The sequence below is a fragment of the Rattus norvegicus genome, chromosome 16 (assembly GCF_021556685.1).
Source record: "Rattus norvegicus strain SHRSP/BbbUtx chromosome 16, alternate assembly SHRSP_T2T, whole genome shotgun sequence".
Classification (NCBI taxonomy): Eukaryota; Metazoa; Chordata; class Mammalia; order Rodentia; family Muridae; genus Rattus; species Rattus norvegicus.
In genome coordinates, this window is record NC_141549.1 from 74,869,973 (window position 1) to 74,893,905 (window position 23,933).

The 23,933-nt window shown below is 46.2% G+C and overlaps 2 protein-coding genes across 8 annotated transcripts in view; both read left to right on the plus strand.

The window, feature by feature from the left end:
• Erich1 (glutamate-rich 1) overlaps nucleotides 1-23,933 on the plus strand; it is a gene marked incomplete at its 5' end in the record, with an annotated part of 52,793,804 nt that overhangs the window by 43,999,413 nt on the left and 8,770,458 nt on the right.
• Tacc1 (transforming, acidic coiled-coil containing protein 1) overlaps nucleotides 1-23,933 on the plus strand; it is an 83,348-nt gene that overhangs the window by 7,897 nt on the left and 51,518 nt on the right. The gene's annotated exons all lie outside the window — the stretch shown is intronic.

The window sequence follows — 23,933 nt, forward strand, 5'->3', positions numbered from 1 at the left end:
CCCCCCAAAGAAAGAAAGACAGACAGGCAGACAAAAAGAAAGGAAGGAAGGAAGAAGGGAAGGAAGGAGAGAGAGAAGGACAGAAGGAAGAAATGGAGACAGGAGGATAAGGAGTTCAAGGTCACTGTGGTGATTTGAATAAAACCACCTTCCTCCTTCCTCCCGCCTGCCTATCTGGATGTAGAACTCTTAGCTCCTTCTCCAGCACGACGTCTGCCTGTGTGCTGCCGTGTTTCCTAACGTGACAATAGTGGACTAAACATGTGACTCTGTAAGCCAGTCCCAGTTAAACGTCTTCCTTTAGAAGGGTTGCCATGGTCACAGTGTCTCTTCACAGCAATAGAAACTCTAACTAGGGCTGGGGATTTAGCTCAGTGGTAGAGCGCTTGCCTAGGAAGCACAAGGCCCTGGGTTTGGTCCCCAGCTCCGAAAAAAAAAAGAACCAAAAAAAAAAAAAAAAAAAAAAAAAAGAAACTCTAACTAAAGCAGTCACCTTCAGCTACATATCAAGATTTTGGCTAGCCTGGGCTTCATGAAATTATTTCTGTAGAAGTAATAGAAATAATAGAAAACCAACCAGTTGCTCTAGTATAGTCTTATGTGTTGAATTAACCCTCTCTCCCTCTCCCTCCCCCTCCCTCTCTTGACATGACTTGTGACACAGTTAGGCTTGAGCTCTGAATCCTCCCACATCTGTTTCCCATGTACTAGCAATCACAGGCGTGCGACCTCATATCCATCCGATAATACCACTTTAAGTTTATAATATAGTCTGTCTTTCCTTCTGGTTTTCCCTCTCAGTGACTGTTTATTTTGTTTTTTTTTTTTTTCATCATAAACCGAGGATGAGAAATTTATGACTGAAGTCACAGCACATGTTACTTGGCTGCTCTCTTAGGGCTAAGCGCTATGACTATGTTACTTGCATGAGCATCTGCATGCCCCTGGGAAAGGCTTTCTGAATATATGCAGTCTGGATGTTCCTCTGTACGATTGACGGCTAGGAGTGAGGCGGGGGAGGTGACCGAGGATGGGAGAGGCCGTGGTACCTAAAAGAGGGACATTCACAGTAGGACCTTTCCTGTGCATGCTACGCCAGCCGTATCCATGCTAAAGATGTCATTTCCTCTGCAACACAGCATCGGCGCGCCTTCTGCTGCTCCCTGCTCAGTCATGCGCTCTGTTGCCTCCCGCTTCATAGACTGGATGGGAGGGGCTAGCAGGTGCCCACGAGGAAACAACCCATTACTAAGCTCACCTTTCATCCTCTCTTTTGCCCATGAAGACTTGGTAGCCTTGGACACTTGTACCAGTGGGAGCCCTACATTTGACATTTACTTCTTCCAGAAGTCTTGCTTGTCAGGATACCCGGAGTATAATTTTTAAAGGTGGTTTTTTTTTTTTTTTTTTTTTTTTTTTTTTGGTTTATATATAGTACAGTTTCCCCTCGGTGGCTCTCATGCCAGGTCTGCTGTAAGCGCTGTCAGTAGCAACGGTAGGCAAAGAAATTGTGTGCAGCTGGCTTAAACTCGGGAGTTGTCTTCGTCTGAGTTCTGTTGCTGTACCGGCTGGTTGTGTGTGTCAACTCGACACAAGCTGGAGTTATCACAGAGAAAGGAGCCTCCCTTCAGGAAATGCCTCCACAAGATCCAGCTGTAAGGCATTTTCTTAATTAGCGATCAAGGGGGAGGGCCCAGCCCATTGTGGGTGGTGCCATCCCTGGGCTGGTGGTCCTGGGTTCTATAAGAAAGCAAGCTGAGCAAGCCAGGGGAAGCAAGCCAGTAAGAAACATCCCTCCATGGCTTCTGCGTCAGCTCCTGCCTCCAAGTTCTTGCCCTGTGAGAGTTCTAGTCCTGACTTCCTTTGGGGATGAAAAACAATGTGGAAATATGAGCTGAATAAACCCTTTCCTCCCCAGCTTGCTTCTTGGTCATGATGTTTTGTGCAGGAATAGGAACCCTGACTAAGACAGTTGCCATAATGCAGTGTTTGAGGCTGGCTTATTTGCACGGGGAGAAGACTTGGCTCACCGTTCTAAGGAGTGAGAAATTCAGGGTTAAGCCGTATCTGGTCATATCCTGTTTAGGCACTCTGCGGAGTCCCGGCGTTTACAGGAAAGCTGACATCAAGCGACACAAGGAGTGTGTGTAAGAGAGATAGAGCCAAACCTGCTCTGGTAATAGGGCCATTCTCATTAGTCCCTGGATCCAGGAATGACTCTGGTTGTCTTGGATCATGGGACATCCTCATGACCCAATCAGACATCCAGTCACCCCCACCATGCACCACTTTATGATAGAGATCAAATGTCAACATGTGCTCTTGTGGGACAGTCAAAGCATAGCAGGGGTGTTTCAGAAATTTCGTTGAGTTATGTCTATTTCTTTCCTTTCTTTTCCTTTCCTTTCTTTCTTTTTTTTTTTTGTTTGTTTGTTTTGCTTTTTGTTTTGAGACAGGGTTTCTCTGTAGCCCTGGCTGTTCTGGAATTAGCCCTGTAGATCAGGCTGGCTTGAACTCACAGAGATTCTGTCCCTGCCATCTGAGTGCTGGTGTTAAAGACACTCATCACCAGCTCCGGGCTACGTTCTGAATGCTGCAGTCTCACTTCTGAGAAAACTCACGCACTGATCTTCCACAGCACATTCCTGGGAGATTCTGATGGTGGCCAGCACCAGCCAGGCTGAGGGCTCACAGGATTCCAGCAAAGAACTGTCATTTACAGCAATGGCGCCGTTGACATTTTCTTTATCCTTACAGATGCTATCCTTACAGACATTTCCACGTGAAAATGTGCACCCACAATATGTAAAAGGGGTGTCAGAGACCCAGAGACAAGCTAAGGCTTGGGGAAATCCACATACTAGGTCACAGAGTCATAAAGGGGAAGCTGTGATTCAGGTGTGGAGAACCTGGATGACGCAGAGACAAGTTACCAGGTGTCTGTACTGGTGGCTCATTAACCAGCCGAGGTCCTGTGCCTCTCCAAAGATGATGGGCGTCTACAGTTTCTCCCCTTCAGCTAACGTGGTGTCAGGAAAGGAAGTGTCTGACAGAAAATTGTCCAACCTGTTCTACAGATAAATATCTTATTGGATTACATTTACACGGAAAGGATGCCTCTTGTGGGTTTCTTTGCAAAAAGTGTTTTGTGTGTGTGTGTGTGTGTGTGTGTGTGTGTGTGTGTGTGAGAGAGAGAGAGAGAGAGAGAGAGAGTGTGTGTGTGTGTGTGTGTGTGTGTGTGTGTGTGTGTGTGTGTCTGGCTACTTCTGACTGTTCTGGAACTTACTACGTAGACCAAACTCAAACCTGCCTCTGTTTCCCGATGCTAGAACGAAAGTCATGTACCATTCTTTTGAGCAGATTCAAGAATCTATTGAAACTGGTCGTGATAGCACAGGCCTTTAATCCCAGCCCCAGGGATCCAGAAGCAGGTAGATCTCTGTGAGTTTGAGGCCAACCTGGTCTACACAGCAAATTCCAAGCCAGCCAGCACTGTTACACACACACACACACACACACACACACACACACACACACACACGGTGGGGGGAAAGGAGATGGAGAGGGACCTTATGTCTCAAAAGAACAACTACGAAAGTGAATTTACACAGCGTATACAGGCTTCAGATTGGATTTCCAGCAACACACCATCGCCAAAACAAGTAAATAATTTTTCCCCTCAAGCTGTGGTACCTCACATGTGAAGCCATGAGTATTTAGCCTCTGTCTCTCTAACAAAAAATACTTGAGGTAATCCATTTATAAAGAGAAAAAGTCTATTCTCACAGTTTTGGAAGTTCTAACCTATAGCTTTGGGCTGGTAGAAAGCCATGGGCACCCTAGTGCCAGAGTGTGGCAGAGAGGAGAAAACTGGGATTTACAAATCTGAAATGGCACTCCACAACCTCCCACCAAGCCCACCCAATAAAGCTTTTGACACTTTCCAGGGGTGACTTCTTGGCCAGGCCTGTAGTCATTGACCTCTTACCAGAGAAGGTGTTGTTCTTCAGTCCTGCCACCAGGGGGAGCCAACCACCAACCACCGTCTTTTTTTTTGGTTTTTTTTGTTTTTGTTTTTTTTTTTGTTTGTTTGTTTTTTCTTTTGTTTTTGCGTTTCTGGGAGTTGGAACTCTTTCTTTTGGTTCTTCGTGATTTGTTCATAGGTATCCACCCACGGCCTGAAGTGCAGTGTAAACACCTTTGCAGAGGGGATTCATAGAGGTGTGTGTGTGTGTGTGTGTGTGTGTGTGTGTGTGTGTGTGTTTATAGGAATGCAGGTTTAAAGACATCCCCTTAAAAATTGTATTGATTATGTGGCAGAACTTGTGGGTGCCCTCCTGTGATTTCTGTACGGCTTATGAAGGTTTTTGTCACAGAAGCGGGGAGACTGCTATTTCACCCTTAGGAGAATAGCCATTCTCCACCAAGAGGGATGAGTGGGTTCCCAGAGTCCCAGGTACCCTTGGCTTAAGAAGGGGGAGTGCCTGAGCCTAGGAATTCAAAACCAGCATGAGTACCATACTGAGACCCCCATCTTGGAGGGGGAGGAGAGAGAGAGAGAGAGAGAGAGAGAGAGAGAGAGAGAGAGAGAGAGAGAGACTTCTTTCAGGTCTATAACATCCACTTGACTGGCTCTTCCAACATATTTTAAATACATTTGTAGTTTCTGATAACGGTCTCCTTTGAGTCTATACTCCTGCACCAGGACCAGTGTGCTTGAGGAGGGTGCTCATGGTATGTGGGTAGTGTATGAGTGGTGCTTGTGGTTTGGGGGAATTGCTTGTGTGTGACTCTGTGGGGACATTTATTCACGTGGGAGATTGGAGTATATATAGCTCTATGATATATATATATATATACATACATATATATATGTGAGACTGTATATGGGATTGTGTGTAGTGAGTTTAAGGTATATTGTATATCTGCGATTCTGTAATACTATGTGAGGGGTTAGTGTGTGTGCGTGTGCATGTGTGTGTACACGTATGTGTGTGTCTGTCTGTGTGTGTATGTGTGTATGTCTGTGTGCCTGTGTGTGGGCATGCACATGTGTGCGTGTCTCTGTCTGTATGTCTGTGTGTGTATGTGTGTGTGTGTGTGTATGTGTGTGTGTATGTGTGTGTGTATGTGTGTGTATGTGTGTGTGTATGTGTGTGTATGTGTGTGTGTATGTGTGTGTGTATGTGTGTGTGTATGTGTGTGTATGTGTGTGTATGTGTGTGTGTGTATGTGTGTGTATGTGTGTGTGTATGTGTGTGTGTGTATGTGTGTGTGTATGTGTGTGTGTATGTGTGTGTGTATGTGTGTGTATGTGTGTGTGTATGTGTGTGTGTATGTGTGTGTGTGTGTATGTGTGTGTGTATGTGTGTGTGTATGTGTGTGTGTATGTGTGTGTGTATGTGTGTGTGTGTGTGTATGTGTGTATGTGTGTATGTGTGTGTGTGTGTGTGTATGTGTGTATGTGTGTGTGTGTGTGTACACATACCCTGTACTTCCAGCCGGACTTTCCCATAAATCTTCCAAAAAGCAGTAACAATTCGACACAGCAAGATCTCGGAAAACTGGGCCGTCCCCTGTCAAGCCGCAGGGCCCTATTGTGGTTATCTTGTTTCTGTAAGAACTCTGGAGATGACAGTTTCCAGGCCGTGATGTCTCAAGGACTTTACAATCCGGGAGGGATCTTTAGGAAGTCCCTCCCTGAGGGCAATCGCTTCGCTGTCTTCTGTAGTTTGTTGCTGGGTACGATTTCAGTTCTCATTTCTCTCCTTCACCGTCTGCCCAGTTGCCACTGCCGGGTGTGCCCTCCTTCCTTCCTCCCTCTCAGCTAGCGTTCCCCCTCACCCATTGGCAACTCCCCCCACCCCCCCACCCCATGGAAGCTGAATCATACTGCTTCCTTTTTTGGTCATGGCTGAATTTCTTCTACTTTCCGAGCCTTCCTTGTGTTATGTAAAACGAATCAGTCCTTTGCTGTCTGCTTCAGCGCAAACTGAGCAGCTCCCTTGGGGTGCACTGTCCACCCCCCCTCCCCAAAGCCACTTGATGGGAGGTTTTGAATGGTTGACTTTTAAATGTGAGCGCTGACGCTAAAACGATTCTGAATATCTTGCTTGGGGGACAAAAACCAGCATTTTCATGAGAGCAGAGAAAAACTCCAGCCAAGAAGAAAGAATTTAGGGAAATTCTTTCAATTTGGTCTTCGTACTGGTAGGGAGGAGTGAATTCTGGGAATCAGAGGCAGCCTTTGGCCACACAGATGTACCAGGAGCGGTGGAATGAGGCACAGGAATGGTTCACGCCATCTGTGTGTATGTATTCCGGGTGTCACCAAGCTGGGAAATGTCCCTACCAAGGGCTTACCATAGAGGTTTAACCCAGCATCTCAAATAGAGGGGTGACATACAGAGGCCAGGAACCAATGAAAACATCCGCTTTGTTCACTAATTCAGTGCAGAGCCAGGTTTCTGCATATAAAGCTCCCAATCTCAACTCGGTCTCTGGGATCCACACTGGGCACACTGCCTCCGTCTCAAAGAGGCCTTTTCTCCTGTGAGGGTGTGGGTGGGCAGCCTTGAGCACTTTTCCCACACCGAGGATGCTGACTTGGTTCTGGAATCCTGCCCTAGATTTGATCTGATAAACTTAGCTGAAGGGTTAAAAGGCTGTCAAGGGACAGCAATTGGTTAGGTGTGGGTCCTGCATGTTTGCCCCAAATACTGTTTTGGGGCAAGAGAAAAGAGAGATAGGGGTGGGAGGAGAGAATTTTGAGTCAGTTCTGAGTCACTTTCACACCCTGGAAAGCTAGAACTGGCGCTGGCCCCAGGACCAGAAAACATAAGCCTTCGAGTTCCAGAGCAAATGTGGATTGCGGATGGAGAAAATGGAGTCAAGAAGATAAAACCGGGGTTGGCGATTTAGCTCAGTGGTAGAGTGCTTGCCTAGCAAGCACAGGGCCCTGGGTTCGGTCCTCAGCTCCTGGGGGAAAACAAAAAAAGACAAAACCAGAGATGCCTCTCATAGCTGTGATCCGTCTGCTAAGGCTCTGGGGCATGCGATGCCGTGGGCTTGAGAGTTTTACTGAGGGGGAAGTAGCCCATGATGTGCCGTAAACATCAAGCAGGGCACAAAGCAATGAACTTGGTGCGATGAAAGCTTCCGTCTCTAGTGTGGGTGCTGAAGACGAGGGCCCTGCAGAGAGAGTGTAGTTGTACAGATGGTGCTGGGACCATGACAGCCACGTGTGAAAGACGAAAGCGAGCCTACAGCTCTCATCCCAAACACAAATAAACTCAAGATGTGCCAGGAGTCTTCATGTACACGAAAGTACCCGAGGAAACATAGTCAAAACTCTTCAGGACCAAGGCCTACACGAGGACTTTCTGAAAAGAAGACTCCAGTCCCACAGGAAGCGATCTCAAGAATCAGCAAATGAAAAACAGGAATGTAAAGGCTTTGTCTTAGCTAGGGTTTGACTGCTGTGAGCAGACGCCATGGCCAAGGCAACTCTTCTAAGGACAACATTTAACTGGGGCTGGCTGACAGGTTCAGAGGTTCAGTCCATTATCATCAAGGCAGGTATGGTGCGGGAGGAGCCGAGAGCTCTACATCTTCATCTGAAGGCTGCTAGGAGAAGACTGACTTCCAGGCGGCTAGGATGAGGGTCTTACAGCTACAGTGACACACCTACTCCAACAGGGGCACACTCTCTAATAGTGCCACTCCCTGGGCCGAGCATAAATCATTGAACACATTACAAAGTGTGTGTGTGTGTGTGTGTGTGTGTGTGTGTGTGTGTGTGTGTGTGAGAGAGAGAGAGAGAGAGAGAGAGAGAGAGAGAGGGAACCTCTGCTAGTGATAGGCCAAATAGGAGATTAATATATAAAATCTATAAAGAACCCCCCAAATTAAAGTCAACCCCCAAATCATCCAATCAGTAAACAGCCAACGAAATGAAGGCAGTTCTCAAAGGAAGAAATACAAATGGCCAATAAATATCTGAAAAGCCATCCAACATCCTTAGCTTCCAGGGGGATGCCAGCTAAACCACATCGAGATTCCATCCTACTAAAGCCAGAATGGTGGCGGAGAGATGGCTCAGCGGTTAAGAGCACTGGCTGCTCTTCCAGAGGTCCTGAGTTCAATTCCCAGCAATCACATGGTGGCTCACAACCATCTATAAGGAGATCTGGCGCCCTCTTCTGGCCTGCAAGCAGATATGCAGGCAGAATGCTGTGTACATAAATCTTTAAAAAGAAAATGGCAGCGCAAGGCCCTGGGTTCGGTCCCCAGCTCCGAAAAAAAAAGAACCAAAAAAAAAAAAAAAAAAAAAAAAAAGAAAATGGCATGGTGAAAGCCATTTCTTTGTATGCTAAAGGAAAGACGTAAAAATAGTAAAAATGGAAAAAAGAGTATCACTTTGCAGTTATGTAGAGAAAATGTGGAGCATTCATCTTCAAATGGAAACATTTTTTTTTAAAACAATGGATCAAAACTATACTCCAAAAGAAGATAGAGATAGGGATATAAGTAGAGATGTGTGTGTGTGTGTGTGTGTGTGTGTGTGTGTGTGTGGTGTGTGTGTGTGAGAGAGAGAGAGAGAGAGCGCAACATTACTGAGGAAAACAAAACCAAGGTATTTCTGAATAAGTGGACATCATTCTTTTTTTTAGTTTAATTTTTTACTTATTCATTTTACATCCTGCTCACTCCCCCCTCCCAGTCACCCCCTGGACATCACTCTTGAGGGCTTGTCCTATTGCGGATGGTGGGCCCACCCCAGGCTTCCCATTCTGCAATGACACGTGCATTTCTAATGTCCTAGGGGCTGGTGACGCAGCCATCACAACTTAGTTGTACAGATTCAAAGCAAAGGAGTTAAACCCTCCATTTTCAGAAAGAGAGAGTAGAAAAGTAGGAGATGAGTGACTGGGAAGATAGACAGAGGGAGGGAAGGAGGGAGGGGAGGAGAGAGGGGGGAAGGGACGGAAAGAGGGAGGAGGAAGGGAGGGAGGGGGAGAAAAGAGAACAGGCTGGTTCAGGAATTGTATCAAAACACCCCGCCTTATAGATAATTGTTCAGACCAGGGCACTGATAAGGATAAATCATTTCTACAAATTAGCCAAGATTTAAAAGATTAACGGAATTCAGTATTAGCTAAAGTCTGAGGGAAAGACTATTTCATATTCTGTCATTTTAAAACGTGGGTTGGTATTGTTGCTAGAGTCCTTGGCCAGGCACCACCTCGCCTCAGAGCGTCCCAATAGTTGGATCCAGCCATTTGCCCAGAGATGGGGAAAGTAATGCTAACAGACAGGAAGGGAATTTAATCTCCATGGCTGCACCTTGGTTACTTTTCTATCACTGTGATAAGACAGTTAATGGCCTATTGCTGGAAAGAGATCTGTGGCCGTGGCAATTCTTATAAAAGAAAGCATTTTAACTGGAGCTTGTTTACAGTTTCAGAGGTTTAGTCCGTTATCGTCTTGGCAGGAAACGTGGAGCTGGAGAAGCAGCTAAGAGTTCTACGTCTGGATCTGCAGGCAGCAGGAAGGGGTGCTGGTGGATGCTGGGCCTGGCTTGAGCTTTCGAAGCTCACCCCCACAGATACACTTCCTCCAACAAAGCCACATACGTTTCAACAAGGCCACATCTCCCAACCCTGCTTAAGCAGCACCGTTCCATGATGACTAAGTGTACAAATACGTGAGCCTCTGGGGGCCATGTTTATTCGAACCACCATAGGAACTTATGGTTTCAGAGGGTGAGTTCATGACCATCACGGCGGGGAACATGGCAAGAGGTAGGCAGACAAGGTGCTAGAGTATCAGCTGAGAGTACACATCTTGATCTGTAAGTAGGAAACAGAGAGGACCACTGGAACTGGCGTGAGTCTTTGGAAACCTCAAAGCCCACCCGCCCTCGGTGACACACTCTCTTCAATAAGGCCACACCTCCTAATTTTCCCCAAATGGTTCTGTAAGACTCGGTTACTCTTAACTACCAGGAGACCCCCCCCCCCCCTTGTCTGAGACACGAGAATGGAGGTTTATTTTCCAGCACATCAGGGTCGACCCTCAATCAGCCCTTCATGGCGAGTGACTGGAAGGCAACCCTGTGTGGCTACAACAAGCAGTTTTTATACTTTTTTTTTTTCTTTTTTCTTTTTTTCCGGAGCTGGGGACCGAACCCAGGGCCAGGGCGTTGCGCTTGCTAGGCAAGCGCTCTACCGCTGAGCTGAATCCCCAACCCCGTTTTTATACTTTTTTAGGGGTACAGGTGACATCAGCAAGGTTACAGTTTAAACATATTGGCTAAGCGTATCGACCTTTGAATCTATTGGCTAGCAAATATATGACATGCATTCGAACTCTATCTGGGACCAGAGGGTCCGGTGACTATCGGTCGGTACATTCTGTGGTTTTTCAAGAATGTCCCTGTTTTTCCTGAGAACTGTGGGTGGGGAATGGAACTTGGCCTAGCCTTGACCTGAGGAGGGAAGCTGGTACTTGGCCTAATCTTGACCTGAGGCGGTGGGTGTAAAACTGGCGAAAGCCCTTAGGGTCCTTCACAGGAACTCCATAACCTACCTACTTTCTACCAGGTCAAGCCTCTTAATAGCTCTTATGCTTCAGTAAGAACTAGGGGTCCTTCAGTTCCACCAGCTGGGGACTATGCATTCAAATCATTCAAGCTACCAAGTTGTGTTAGCAAAATGGGGGGGGGGGAAGGGGAGTATTTGGCATTTTAGCCATGTCTTGGGGTGGAGTATAAGCCTTGTGAGCAAGAGGAGGGGCTGGGGCAGGGGTGAGAGTTTAATCACTTAAACAGTGAGCGGCCTCTGTTTCCAACCTGAAATAATTGCTCTCTGTTCGTGTTGGGGGTGGCCTAGTGGTAGGGTGATCTGCCTGCAGGGCTTTGCTGTTTCCGGAAGGTTACAATGACAGGTGACATTCGGACACCACTTCGCAGGGTCTGGGGCAAGACATTATATGAGCCGGCAGTTGTCGGTCTCTCAGAAATACGTTAGCTATTCTTTTTTTTTTTTAATTTTTTTATTTATTCATTTATTATATATAAGTACACTGTAGCTGTCTTCAGATACACCAGAAGAGGGCATCAGATCTCTTTACAGATGGTTGTGAGCCACCATGTGGTTGCTGGGAATTGAACTCATGACCTCTGGAAGAGCAGTCGGGTGCTCTTAACCGCTGAGCCATCTCTCCAGCCCACGTTAGCTATTCTTTAGTCTTCCAAGGGACAGATAGGTTAGGTAAGCTTAGGGTTCCTCAGCCTTGTTTTATCAGTTTGTAGACATTTACTCCTTAAATGGTTAGCATACCTGTCTGTAGCATTGAGCAGGAATCTGACACAAAGTTTAAAGTAGTAGACAGATACAAAATGAAGTAGAGAATCCAAGCTTTGTCCTGCCTCTAAATGCCCACTGGGCATCTGTGGGCCCAAATGAAGAGTCAGTGCTTCTTCTTTTTAACCTTTTAAAACAATGCATTTATTTACATATTTATTATTTTAATGAGTGCTCTGCCTGCAGTACACCTACCTGCCGCAAGAGGGCATCAGATCGCCCTCATAGATGGCAGTTGCTGGGAATTGAACTCAGATCCTCCAGAAAAACAGCCAGTGTTCTTAACCTCTGAGCCATCTCAGCAGCCCAAGTCAGTGCCTTTTAATAAAACTTGCTTCTTAATCTTTGTTACAGTATGACTTTCTCAAGGGCAGTTGACTACATACATCAAATGTAAACTACATGTGACTTGATACTTAGCTTGCGCTAAGAAATCATTTATGTGTAACAAGAGATGCATATGTAAACAACATGTATTTGCATAAGTTTGTTTGTCAGGGTTTCATGTATAACAGAGAGTCCATCTATATACCCTGACTCCCATGAGCACCAAGTTGGGCACACAAGGGGTGCTACACAGCAGAAGGAAAAGCTCTTGGCTCTGCCGGGAGGCACATGATCCCGGTTCCTCCCCTCATCTGCAGGTCAGAACGCTATGAAAATGGGAGGTGTAGACAATAGTTACTGTCTTGCTGGAGACAACGTGTGCATTTAAATCCTATTTCTGTATAAGTTTGTGTGTGTGTGCGTGCACATATGCGTGTGCATGCATGTGTATATATATATGTGTGTGTGTATGTACGTATATGTATGTATGAATGATCTCTCCGGCCACATAAACACATTCTTGTATGTAAGAGAAAGGCAGGCTTGTATGCTCTTTGGTTTATGCATGCCAGTATGGTCAGGCAGATGGGACCCAACTGATAAGACTTTGTGGCCAGAGTTAACTTCTGTTGGTAAGTGAAGATTGCACATTTAAAAAGAAACTGCGGATAAGTTGATTACAGAAAAGCTAAGGGCAGGGCCTGTCTGTTCACTGCCACTGGAGAGCGGCTGTTTATCAGCGGCAAGAGGTTCTCCTTTACTTCCTTACTTTGCCTTTCCCTAGCGTTGGCAATTTTACTCTTGTGAAGACGGTGGTCCCTCATATGTGTGTAAGTCAGCTTCTTGTAGCGGTGACAAAATACCTCAGAAAAGCATTTCTTGTTTTTTTTTTTGTTGTTGTTTTTTTGTTTGTTTGTTTGGTTTTTTTTGTTTTTTGTTTTGTTTTTTTTTTTTTGAGACAGGGTCTTACGTTTTGTAGCCCAGGCTGCTCTTGACCTTGTAACAATCCTCCTGCCTCAGTCACATAAACAACCGTTGTGAGACCAAAACAGGAAAACTATACCCTGTAGGTTAAGAGTTCTGTCTGCAGTTAAAATAAGTTCCTGTTTGCCTGTTTGTCTGACCCATCTGTACCAAGTGTGCTTGATCGCATGCGGGTGAGAGGTGCATGGGTAGGAAATACATCGGGATGTTTGCTTGTCCCTGATTGGACCTGATGGGAAATGGGGTGAATTGTGGGGTTTGCCTTTTTTTGGGGGGGGGTTGCCTTTTTAAGCCCCTGAAAAATATGACTTTTTCTGGGCACCCAGAGAAGTACCTGGCCGGAGTCCATCCATCCACCCGGCCAGCATTTCACTAAAGCTTGCTTCAGAATCAGCTTTTAAATTGTGGTAGTGGTCTAGTTCTCAGCAGCTTAGATTAATACTTTAAGGAAGAAGGTTGGTTATTTGGCTTGTAGTTTCAGAAGTTATGGTCCACGTTAGCCCCGCCATGGTGGCATCATCATGGCAGAATTCCTGATGGAGGTGGCCCATTCACCTCAGGGCAACTGGGAAGCCAAGAGAAGTAAGAGAGGATCAAGGTCCCATTGTCTCCTCCGGGACATCTCCCCATATCCCAATTTCTTTTAGGCTCGTCTAAAGGTCCTGTCACCTCTTAGGAGTGCTGCGGGCTCGTGACCAAGCCTTTAACACATGGGCCTTTGAAGGCTATTGATGCCCGGCTGGGCGATGACTGCATCTTCTCCCCTTGACCGCATTAATTGTTCCACTCCTTCTGCTCCTGGATTTGCCTCAGCTGTGCTTGGATGAGGACTGGGACCCCCCCCCCGCCCCCTTTCCCGCTCAGCTTCTTGTGAGCACATTGTTCTGTGTGGGAAATGCTGTCACCTTAATATATTTCACACAGGACAACTTATAAGTTACATCCGTATTTGTTTGCCTGTAGAATTGGGGTCTGTTTCAATCAGCGAACTACAGCATAGGCCGGCAGAATTCTGTCGTTTGTAAAATTTGGAATAAAGGAACGAAGATACATCCGTATGTATTTTGACTCATGCAATTAAGATATTAAAACCCCGGCACTCAGGAAAGGGCGGCAGGAAGATGGTGAGTTTGAGGCTAGCCTGAGCTACATTAGTCTCAGACACCAAAAGGCTGAGAAAATGGCTAAGAGCGCTTGCCTAGTATGCACAAGGTCCTGTGTTTGCTCGTCAGCACTGGGGAAGGGAGCAGGGAACAAAGAACATTATCTGTATAGAAAAGAGTTTTTGCTGGCCTGAGGTAGCTATGGTGGCACGTGCCTTTGATTCCAGCACTCGGAAAGTAGAGGAAGTTACAGGCCAGCCTGGTCTACAGATGGAATTCTGGGACAGCCAGTACAACACAGAGAAACCCTGAAGAAAAGAATTCTTTGCCCTGTAAAATGATTCAACTTGCTTTTTAGGGTGAGAGGCAAATGGGGGTGGGGGTGGGGTCGATTCTCTGTTACATATACTAAGTGCCCTTAGGTGGGGAAAAAAGTTCTGCCAGCATCTATTCACGGCTTCCCCGAGAGGTGTGACCTCGGAGCTGTGCAAGCTTTAGTAACTCTCTATGATTCTTTAATGTCTCTGGGTGAATTTGAGGCCACTGAGCACAGAGATCTTCGGCGAATGTTCCTTTCAGGTAAAAATCTGGGCGGTCCTGTGAGAGCTGGGGTACATGCTTAGTTTAGGAATCAGGGGTGATGTTAACCTGTTTGAGCCGCCTCAACCCTCTCATGAACCAGGCGTTTCTAAACAGCAGAAAGCACACTCCCCAGGCTCTGAGGGGTTTAGTCTGAGGTCAGTGTGCTAACAGACTGGGGGTTGACTAGCCCCTCTTCTGGTTCAGAGAGCCATCTCCTTCCTGTGTGCTCACAAGGCAGAGTAGGGGAGGGCTCTAGGGTCTCTCCTACAGGATACCCATCCCCCGCTGAGTTTCCTAACCTAAGTACCAACGTCTGCCTCCTGGGATATGTGAACATTCAGCGCATAGTATAGATACAAGCAATTCTGGAGGGGGATGCAGGGGATGCGTTCAGTGGCAGAGCAAGAAAAACTCAGTTCTGTCTCTAGAACAAAAGGCAAACCCAAAAACATTCTACTTGGTGGCTCTCTAGGCTGTGGTCAAAGGACATAAAAAAATGCCCACCGTGTTATTAGACCGTAAATGATGAGATGTAGGAGTAGCCAGTGGGGATAAGGTTATTTATGGCATTTCATAAGATAATACAGCAAAAAGAAAAAAAAAATCAACTCACTTTAAGCTCCTAAGAAGGTTGTTTCTAGGCTGGTGTGGTGGCTGGAAATCTCAGGGCTCGGGAAATCTTTAAATTGGAGGCCAGCCTGGTCTACAAAGTGAGTTCTAGGATCAGCCAGAGCTACCCAGAGAAACCCTGCCTTGAAAAGCAAAACAAAACAGCAAAGAAAACTGTCTTTAAAAAATGCTTTCGGGCTGGAGAGATGGCTCAGTGGTTAAGAACACCCGACTGTTCTTCCAGAGGTCATGAGTTCAATTCCCAGCAACCACATGGTGGCTCACAACCATCTGTAAAGAGATCCGATGCCCTCTTCTGGTGTATCTGAAGACAGCTACAGTGTACTTATATATAATAAATAAAATAAATCTTTAAAAAAAAATGCTTTCGACGCGGGGACTTGGATGGAGGTTAGAGCGCTTGCCTGCCGGCATGCTCTACTGTTCAGTCCTTGGCACCACAAAAGAGAACAAAATGTTTTCAACGCCGAGGGCTGGGGATGCTCAGTAACATTAGCCGGTGTCAAAACCGAACAATCGAATTATAGAATGTGGGTTATTCTTTTATCTGTGGAGTCTAACAGATGCTCCGATTTATTATTTAGTATTTTCCAGACTTACAGAGTCGTATTGTTTCAAGGGCGTCTCCCCAAAGACATTAACAATGACTAATCAGGATCCAAATCAATTCTATCTGTAAGTCTTGGCCTTAAGTGGAATCTAAATATTGACTCCTCGCCCTTCGGATCCATACCTGGCACCCCCGAAGCAGTCCTCACTGCGGCCATTTTCAGCTGACAAACAGCTCTCACCTCCAAGGAGTACAACGCATGGTTTATTCTGGAACATTTGGGAGTGACCATGGCCAGGGGACACAGACTTCGGTTACCCTAAATTCTGTCTTCCCATGTGGAAACGGTTCCACGAAATCTTACAGTTTTACAGAACTAAGAGAGTAATAAGCCCAAGCACATTTAAAACACACTGGCGGATATATCATGGAGGAGAGTACATCGAGATGGGGCGGGGGGCAGATGCTGTCAGATGACCTTCTTAGCTTTTGCGTCCATGGAGGCAACTGGTCTGCTAAGTTAATAGATTCCAAAGAGGCTTTTTAATCTATTTGTCACAAGACGTTAGTTCTGAGAGAGAGGAGGGCAAGGAATTTAACCCAAGATAAGACAAATTAGTCCCCGGACTTGGGACATTCCAGTCTCTTCATGGTGTTGAAGTTCCGATCAGCCCACCAGTCCCTGTAGACACAACCTCTTTTCAACCAGTCGAGCAAGCTTCCCTTCAGGAATTCTCCTCTAATGCAGAGCATTCTCTCTGTCTTGTCTGGGGGATGATCAGGGTCCAGGTAGTAGATGTGTCCCATGACTGAGGACTTGATATGGGAGCTTAGACACTGGTGTGCCTCCGAGGGGGGTGTGCCCCGCCTCTGGAGGGGATCCAGAGGTGTCTGTCAGAGAGAGCAATCCCCATGGGCTGTAGGCTGTTCTGCTTCAGGGAGTTGGCCTGGTTGCTCTCTCCACCTGTCTGGTGAGTGACCTTCTCTCTCTCCCACGTGCAATCTTCACCCACACAACAGAGGTCTGTTCACCATTTACAGAAGACAGAGAGGGTTACGCATATCCTATTCTGTCAAATCTTTCTCTGATAGGTCACTTTGTCTGCCACTCAATTCGACATCACTTTCAAACATGGCTGCTTAACTTTACCTTCATTGCTCGGCACTAAAGATGTGAACTTTAGGGCGTGTCTGTGTTCCAGCCAGAGGTGTGTGCCAACACTGAGCCATACAACTAGAAAGTTTTTTTTTTTTCTCTTCACTAAATAACACAATCTCGGGGTTCACAGTGTGATCGAATTTCCTGCAATGTATATATGTTTTTGACCACTGTGTACACATCAAGGGGCCTGGAGTTTGAGAAACTTCAGCTTCAACTTGTCTGGTTAAAAAAAAAAAAAAGGAGATACTGTGGCTCCTGAGTGGGCCAGCTGGCTTCAAGTCAGTAAGTGAAAATATAGATTTATCGAGGGAGGGAGGATCATGCTGACCTCCTCCTTTTTCTCAGAGGAAATGAAAAATGTTAGCTGCTGGAAACTCGATAAAACTGTCAAAAGACATCTCCTCCACTCACCGCGAAACACAAGCCCCCAACTCCATCCCTTTCTGCCAACTGTAAACACCCACGTACAAGTTCAATTGTAAAGACAAAAGGGAAGACTTCAGCATATGGGTCTTACACACACATATACTTTACAGTTATATGAAACCACCATGCCTCGGCCCCAAATTAAAGTTTAATCAGTCTGACACACTATTCTTGGATTGAGCTGGGCCGCATGCTCAAGATGAGGAGGAGAAGAAAAACGGACGCAAATATATATTTAACGTCAGGTTCTTTTGAAGTCCCTGCTCTGGAGGTTGAAAGGGTAGCCAATTTAACTTTTCTCTCGGTTCTTTACCTTCTCTACAAAAAAAAAAAAAATCCATAATAATGCCTAAGTATAAATGAAATACCAGAGCATATAGCTCCCTTTCACTCGCAGAGATGGGAATCAACTTTTCAAAGATTTGCTTTATTTAATGCGTATGACTGATTTGCTTGCATATATGTATGTGCACTGTGTGTGTGCACTGTATGTGTGTGTGCCTGGTGCCTGTGAGGGCCAGAAAAATGTGCCAGATCCTCTAGGAACTGGAGTTGCAGATGGTTGTAAGCTGCCATGTGGGTGCTGGGGCCCTCTTACAGAACCTCTAAGAACAAGTGCTCTTAATCAGCGAGCCATCTACGACCCCAGACTTGTTTTATTTTTTTAAACCTGTCATCCTTTATTCGGTGAACTCTCATCCAAGAGGACAGTGGATTGACATCCTAAAGGTCTGTTTTCCTCTAGTCTCCAGGCAGCAGATTATTCAGGGAGAAGTGGGCAGGACAAAGGGAATCATTCAGGAGTTTAGGCTCAATCCTCTGGTCCAGTTCTCAAGGACTTTTGGTCTTACTGTTGTCTTTTCTACTCGTCCCTTGCTCCCTCTCTCTGGATGAGGGAGACAGAGGCAGAGAGAGGAGAGACATTTTACTGGGAGAGTTTTACATAGACATGTTGTGGAGAACAGTTAGACACAGGTAAAGACAGAGAATGAGAAGGGGCCAGAAGACTAGAACAGAGTTAGTTTGAGGCCAAGCAGAGCAAAGAGCCTGAGGCTGAGTGAGAAGCCAGACTGAGTCAGTCAGCATGGAGAAGAGTTTTGAGCCTGAACAGTTGAGTTGACCCAGCCGACAAGAATTCAGAAAGAGCTAAAAAGGTGTGAGCTCGTTCAGCAGTAAGTTTCAGAGGCCGAAAACATTCTAGGCCTAGAGAAGACTGTACGGTGGCTGGAAGCTTCCAGGACTAGGTCTAGGTTAGCAGACTGAGGCAGTGAGCCTTCGAGACAACAATTAAAACAGGAGAATAAAGGATACTTTTACACATATACATTCTGATTCCTTTGGCCAATATGGAGTACAAACAACTGTGTCTTTAATGTAGAATATGAAAGTTCCCCAATCATAAGGTCCTGGGTTAAATTCACTCTCTAGCACTACACAACCAATCAACCAACCAACCAACCAATCAATCAACCAACCAACCAACCAATCAACCAACCAACCAACCAACCAACCAATCAATCAACCAACCAAACAACCAACCAACCAACCAACCAATGAACCAAGCTAACAACCAACCAACCAATCAACCAACCAACCAATCAACCAACCAACCAACCAACCAACCAACCATCCAGCCAGCCAGCCAACCAACCAGCCAACCAACCAACCAACCAGCCAGCCAGCCAACCAACCAACCAACCAATCAATCAACCAGCCAGCCAACCAACCAACTAACCTACTTACCAACCAGCCAACCAGCCAACCAAGAAGATCTGTGATAAGGTTTGCCCCTTAGTGTGTTGAGAGGACAGGATCCAATCTGATAGTTCAGGTCAAGTGCTCGGCAGTTGTGTGACCCATAGGAAGCAGTTACGGTTGTTCCGACTGTTGGGACCGTTAGGTTCCCTGTTGAGATGTGTGAGAACTCATGGGTTTTCACAAGTGGCCTTGGTGTCGCCCAGCCTGTTGTTTGCCTCTTGATTCGAAGACACACATTTACAAGCCACACTTTGCATATGCAGCCCAATGAATCTGGGCTTTGATTTTGTCTGTGGTTTCAGTAATTACTCCCAACTTGGACTGGCATCCTTCCTACGGAGCGCTGACAGATTCTGTTGCTTCTAGACTGCTCTCTCCCCATGGCTTGGTTTTTTATTATTTAGCCATCGGATCCATCTGGAATTTCCTTTGATATTTTGATATACTCCGATATCAAAGAGTTTATGCGATCTTTTCCTTGGCTCAGAAGCATCCCCCATGCTTCTATTAAGTAACCATCCTTTTCTATGTTGTAATGTCTTGGTCCTATAATAATTCTTACATCTTAGAGGCGCCTTTCCAGAGATTTCTACTGATGCAAAAGATTAAGATATGCTTATTTCGGCGTAAATGTCTTGCACTGGCTAGTTTTCTGTCCACTTGACACAAGGTAGACTCATCGGAGAGGACGTACCTTCATTCAGAACATGCCTTCAGAAGATCTGGCTGTAGGCCCAGCCTGTAGGGCATTTTCTTAATTAGTGATTGGTGGGGGAGGGCCTGGTGCATTATGGGTGGCGCCATCCCCGGGCTGGTGGTCTTCGGTTCTGTAAGAAAGGAGGCTGAGGAAGCCAGTAAACAGCACCCCCACCCCCCCAGCCTCCAGGTCCCTTCCCTGGCTCAGTTTCTGTCCTGACTTCCTTTGATGATGAACAGTGATGTGGAAGTGTGAGCTAAATAAACCCTTTCCTCCCCGGGTTGTTTTGGTCACGGTGTTTCATCCCAGCCATAGTGGCCCTCACTGAGACACACATCATAAGCTCTTTCTCTCCGGTATATGTTCCTGTGGGTGTGTGCAGATGCGTGTAGACGCACTTGCGCATGCTTGCACATCCGTGTGATGGCCAGAGGCCCAGCTCTCCCTCAATCAGGCTTTCTTTTCCTTTTCGAGACAGGGTCTCTGAGTGCACCTGGATCTCATTGACTTAGCTAAGCGGAGTTGGTTGCTCAGTGAGCTCTGGGGATCCACCTGTGCTGCCCTCCCTCCTTGCCTCTCGCCCATTCCTGTCATCTCAAGCAAATGCCTTCCTGTGTCCAAAAAGCTTTTTTTTTTTTTTTTTTTTTTTGCCTGTTGCTGTTGTTCTAAAAGCAGCCGGGACTTTCTGTTCCTTCCCCTGCAATCGTGTTCACGGAACGCTGGGGTTATCGACACTCTGATAACTTCCTGAACAAGTGGTGGGTGGGGAGAACAAAGTGACCACTGGTTTGAATCTTGCCTCTGTGAGAGAAGCTATTATCTTCCCTAGGCGGCTTTGGGGCAGAGAATATACACTTTCTTGGGTCTCCCAATCTTGACTCCCTTTAATCCAAGCCTCCAAGAAGCCAGAATGATCTATGGCCTTTCTGAGTGGAGTCACAACTTCCTTGCTTCAAAGTGTGAGTTCTCTTCTTGGCCTATTTGGGTTGATTGGTCCTTCAGCTGCACTGGATTTCAACGGTTCTCCCTAGGGAGAACGGCCTCGATATCGAGAGATTTCTTATAAAGATCCAGGATTTGGGCGTTGCATGGAAGGCGGGTAACAGGGCCTGCTGGAGCTCCCAGCTTTGCCCTTTGATAGAGGGTAGACATTTTTGTTTGCTCCCCTTGGTCCAGGAGCAAGTTCTGCGCAGGTCTATGTATGTGGAAAGATTGATCACAGTGAGGCTGCCACTTTACCTGCCTGTCTTCTCTGACTTTGTCCTCATAGACAGTCTCATAGCGGCTAAGTAACAGTTTGCTTGTTAAAGGAAGAGCTGCCAGGACTTTTATTAAATAAGAAGACTTCACTTAAGATGGGCAGACTCTGAGGCGGGCATGGTGCCTCATGCCAGCAGAGGCAGGAGATCTCTTTGAGTTCAAGGCCAGCCTGGTCTACAGAGTGAATGCCAGGATAGCCAGGGCTATTATACAAAGAAACCCTGTCTGGGGGTGTGGGTGTGTGTGTGGGGGGCACAACTCTGCTAGGGTTTTGTAAAAGTGGAGAGAGATCTGGTTTAACTCCAAATACAAGGACAAGTTAAGTATTTATAAGCAGGGATCTGCATCGAGGGGGTTGTGCTTATCTGCAAATGAAAAATTGCTAAGAGGAAGTTCTGGGGGCACAGGATGATTCCGGCTAAACCTACTTGACAAGATTCTTGCTGAAGGCAGGCCAGTGTGAGAGAATGAGGGTGGAGACTCTCACTAAACTGAACCTGCAGGATTCCCGCTAAATCTAGACTCTAGAACAAAGACAGAAGCTCCAGGTTGAGGCATGCTGAGGCTTAATGGAGCCTAAGAGAATTAGGACCAGCAGTCTTAGGCAATTAGACTTTATTTAATTGTAAGTTTATTTATTTCGGTGTATGTCTGCTTTGTCTGCCCCTATGTATGTATACCACGAGTGCACGCTTGGTACCCTTGTCGGCCGGTAGAGGCCTAAAGCTAGAGTTTGGAATGGCTGTAAATTGCCTTGTAGGTGGTAGGAACTCAGACTGGGTCCTGTGCCCCATCAGTCAGTGCTTTCAACCACTGGGTCATCTCTCCAGCCCCTTACTCCATTATTTAACCTTTGCCAAAGAGACCCATTTTGCAGACACTTCTGTAGCTTTGCTCCACGGCAAAATCCACATTTGGCCTGGCCACCATCTGTAGAATGCTTCAATCGAGTTTCTTAGTTTTGTTAGTGGGAATCGAACTCAGATCCCCACTCATGCTAAGTTCCTGTTATACACACAAAGCCACATCTACAGGGAGTTATATTTTAGATTCTCATGTTCTATTAATCCATAACCTCTGGGAAGGGCATGAAGTAGTAGAAACGAAGAAAGGCGGTTTCTCAGCTTCAGGTCCTTTCCAAAACAACTAGAATTCCGTTGGCTACTTAGCTAAGTATTTGCGTTCTGCTAAGTGAAGCCGAGGAGAGGACAGATGGCAGCATTGTCATGTCATGGTCTGCCGTTTCCAGAAGGGTATGGAAACGGACATGGGAGACTTACCGGATTTCTGGAGCATTCGTCAGCGAAGGCTGCGGAATGAGATACTTTGTTGCTGTTTACTCTAAACCCAAGACTCGAACAAGATAGGTGTTTTAGAAACTGGGGCATCTGTTTCTCTTGTCTTAAGCTGCTGCTGCAGGGAATCAGGATTTATCACTCCAGGCCACCCTGGAGCTGGTTCTGTTTTTTAGCTCAGTCAAGACAAGGCTTCCCCAGGAGCGTAGCCAAACTTGGAAAGACCAATGGAAACTGGTATGTTCATTTTTATAATTTATCGAACGTCTATTAAGTGTGTACTCTTGCCCAAAGTCTCTGCAGAAGCAAAAAAAATTATAAATGTGACGTGGTCTCTGACCTTTGGAATCTTACGATCCAAAAGTAGAATGCATACATGTAGATAAGCATGTTACCCGTGCTGTGCTGAGGGTAGCATGACCTTATACCAGAGACAGTCTTGGCCTGTTGTCTTGGTGTTGCTACTAAGAATGCACCTTTTCATGTTTTAGAACTAAGTGTGACAGTGTGGCCTGTATAAATTCATGTGTAAAGGGGGTAGAAAGTGTAGAGAGACGAGTAGGTTCCCTGCACTAGTCACGGAGCTGAGAGCTAAGAGAAGTTTGGCCAGCCAAGGTCAGGGTCTTACAGGAAGCTTGAGGTTCAGATGAGAGAAGAGGGGTGTTTCAGAAGACTCTGCAGGCAAAGAAAGAGAGTTCTGGAATTAGGAGCAGTGGTTCGACCTAAGCTAAATAATTGTTTGCCAAGTTTACCCTTTGACCATCCCTCAAGGCCGTTATTAGACTGTCTAGACACGACTGTCCCCTTCCTCCCCTTCCTCCCCTTCCGGGCTAGGAATGGAATTTAGGGCCCAGAGGCCTGCGAAGGAGCTGCTCCCTCTGAGGTACATCCCCAGTGTGAATTTGTGTTTTTACCATCTCTTAGGTGTTCTTGGGCATACAAATTTTATATTTGGAACTCTGCTGATGGTGACTAGGGAAGCAGGATTAACCAGACGGAGAAAGCCCTGAGGGACAGACAGCCCTGAGGGGCAGACAGACACTAAGTCTAACCAGTTAGGGAGTGCAGGAACTATGCAAGGATGGGGGAGGAGGGAAAAGAGGAGAGGGTAGCACTCTCGAAGAGGAAGAATGATCAAGACCAGGTATCGACTTACATGTGTACTATTTTTAAGCTACAGATACACGTGTCAAATCCAGGAATCTAAGGGATTTCTAGTCTGAAGATTTACTTGATCATAAACCCAAGACGGCGACAGCTGGGTAGTGTTGGCATATTTGGTGTAGACCTAAAACAAAATGTCTTCTGCTCACATTGTAAAAAAAGTCGGGGTTGGGGATTTAGCTCAGTGGTAGAGCGCTTGCCTTGTGGGTCCCCAGCTCTGAAAAAAAGAAAAAAAAGTCTTTCGACACTCTTTGACAGTCAATGTGTATCTCAGGCAAGAAGCAGTAGTGGATTCTAAAGCATCCTCCTGCTATTATTATTATTATTATTATTATTATTATTATTACTATGGTAGGATACCTGCCAAGCCTTATCTTACATGTTTGCTCATCTTTGTTATGGAGTGTATAAGACATTTGCGATTTGTCTGCAGTCCACGTAGTGCCAACTCCTTTCAGGGGAGATCAGCAGCGTCCTGCAAATTTTAGCCTGACCTTGTCCTGAATTTTGGAGGCACACACACTCTCTGTGGGAACTGTAGCCACATCATAAATTTCTCCGAGACTCTGAGAAATGTCAGTCCTACGGGAAACACTCGGATGAACTAATAGTCTCAGACTTGGCTTTGG